Here is a 2,500-nt window from a genome sequence, read left to right as displayed (position 1 = left end):
TTTTTTTTTAAATTTTAATTGACTTCGATCACTTTCATATATTATGGACAGATTTAATGAAATTGAAAATAATCGAAAAATCGAAATGTTTAAATTAATACATACATATGTATTCCTTTTGACATTTCAAAGGTAAAAAATGATTATTATGACACATCTCTGAGTATTGCTGTTAGATTGGTCATTATCTCTGATATCATCTACGTCGTTGTCGTTGTCGTCATCGTCGTCGTCGTCGCCGGCTGGTCGAAGTTTTGGTTCGCAAGCGCTGAAAGCTCGTATTGATCGCCTTTAGCCCATTTCGTTCAAGTTCAAGCACAAAGTCAAACCGAAGTTCAGTACGAAGGACACGAAGGGAGAATTGACGTTGAATTGATTATTATCTATTTGTATGCGTCAAAGAGTCAATGAAAATTATATAATTAGATTGGTGATATAAGATAGATAATAATAATCAAGAAAGGAAAAGAGATTTTTTTATTTTTGGATTTATATTTTTATATATTTATATATTTATATATTTGGATTTATATTTTTATATATTATATATATATATATAGATATAGATATACAAAGAGATTTTTAATTTAAATTCATTTATCTTTTTTCTTCTTTAAATTTCTATATATACCGAATTCTTTTTTATTCTCTTTTTTTTTTTTGTCTTTTTATTATTTTTTTATTTAAGAATTTTTCCATTTTTCATGAAACGTAGAAATTTTGCTATCGTTATTATTGAGAGAGACAGAGAGAGAGAGAGAGAGAGAGAGAGAGAGAGAGAGAGAGAGAGAGAGAAGAAAGAAAGAAAGAGAAAAACGTCATCCTTGCTTTACTTTCGTGTGGTTTTCCGCTAGGTTGTACGATATATTTGTACGATGACACACTTCCTGTGAGGAGATAAGAATTTTAAAGAGTAAGATAGATAAAGGGAGAGAGAGAGAGAAAGAGAGAGAGAGAGATTTTTCTTACTTCAGCAAAATATCCGAAAAAGTTTGTCTACTTCTCGATAATGTCCTTTTTAAGATTCTTAACTAATAGTCTGAAGTTTTATTCGTCCTAATTCCATCGTCCTTTTTTCAAGTTCTCAAGTTTTAAATGTGTACGTAACATCCCTACGTAACATACATACATACATACATACATGCATACATATGTACATATACATATATATATATATATATAGGATGATATATAAATGGTATATATACTTACGAAGTTTTTTTTTTGGAGGATCGTTGCCAGAACTTTGCAATTAAGGCCGAGATACACTTCGAAAGGATACGATAATTATTTCGTGTCCCATATCTCTTTTGCCGATATTTCAAACCAATTCGATCCGATTCGATTCAATCCAATTCAAAATGAAACGAAACGAAACGAATTACAATTTTCTTTTTCCTCTCTTAGTTAGTTTTCATAAAAAAATTCAAGCCAATTCAGGTTCGTTCCTTTCTCTCTCTCTCTCTCTCTCTCTCTTTCTCTTTCTCTCTCTCTTTTTTTTTTCTTCTTTTTTTAGTTATTTATTTAATGGAACTGTAATTGACGAGAAATTCGATAGATACCATACATACATACTTCCACGTATTTTTGCGTCGTGACGTAAACACAACGTTTCGTTATATTATTCCCGAAAGACCAATGATTCAGAGAGAGCTAACTTCTAATCAGTTCACTGCATCTAAAATAAGCAGACACGTATTATATACGTGTGTGTGTGTGTGTGTGTGTGTGTGGAAGCATATGTGTGAGTGTGAGTATGTGCGTGAGTGTGTGCGTATATTTATACGTATGCATGTTTATACTACGTCTTTTTCAGAGTATCAGTATAAAGTTTATCACGTTATGAAGTCACATATCAAGAATGTGTTGTTCTTCCTCGAGTTTTGCCGAGATAAGCGTGAATATTTCTTTATAAATTCCTTTTGAAAATTTTAATAGACCATCTGAATATCCAAAAAATAACAATTGATCCCATCTCTCTTTCTCCCTCCCTCTCTCTATCTCTATCTATCTATCTTTTTTCTTTTTTAACTTATTAATTATGAATTATATCTCTACTATGTATTAGTGATATTGATTATCAATAAGAGAGAAAGAGAGAGAGAGAGAGAGACTCGTGATCTATTTGTATATATTTCGCGACAAATAAAAAATTCCTAATTAATAAATTTCATTTATTTACTCATTGTTTTAATTTTTTTTTTTTAATAATTTTTATTACTTAAAGTCGGCATCAATCGTTTATAGTGTGGATTATTTATCGAAATAATTGATAAGTTAAATGGAAAAAAAAAAAGAGAGAAAGAGAGAGAGAGAGAGAGAGAGAGAGAGAGAGAGAGAGAAAGAAGATAGGAAAATATTAAAATTCGTGATTGCCTTTAGAATTTCTCTCTCTCTTTCTCTCTCTCAATCTGTTTTTGATTTCTGTCTCTGATGTTTACAACTTGCATACGTCCTTCTAGCGTCACTACCGTACGATTTATTTATGTATATATGTAAG

The 2,500-nt window shown here is 30.5% G+C and overlaps 1 protein-coding gene and 1 long non-coding RNA gene across 2 annotated transcripts in view; one reads left to right on the top strand and one right to left on the bottom strand.

Annotated features, from left to right (window-relative positions):
• The window catches only part of LOC124952223 (GAS2-like protein pickled eggs), a 51,516-nt gene that overhangs the window by 10,832 nt on the left and 38,184 nt on the right, over positions 1-2,500 (top strand). The gene's annotated exons all lie outside the window — the stretch shown is intronic.
• LOC124952056 overlaps positions 768-2,500 on the bottom strand; it is a 4,102-nt gene continuing 2,369 nt past the window's right edge. The window contains exons 2-4 of the long non-coding RNA XR_007101810.1: positions 1,213-1,678; positions 970-1,112; positions 768-887 (exon numbers count right to left, since the gene is read on the bottom strand). This is a non-coding gene — a long non-coding RNA (uncharacterized LOC124952056). The remainder of the gene's footprint in view (positions 888-969; positions 1,113-1,212; positions 1,679-2,500) is intronic.

This window comes from Vespa velutina, chromosome 10 (genome assembly GCF_912470025.1).
Source record: "Vespa velutina chromosome 10, iVesVel2.1, whole genome shotgun sequence".
NCBI lineage: Eukaryota > Metazoa > Arthropoda > Insecta > Hymenoptera > Vespidae > Vespa > Vespa velutina.
This window is presented reverse-complemented; position numbering and strand designations above follow the sequence as displayed.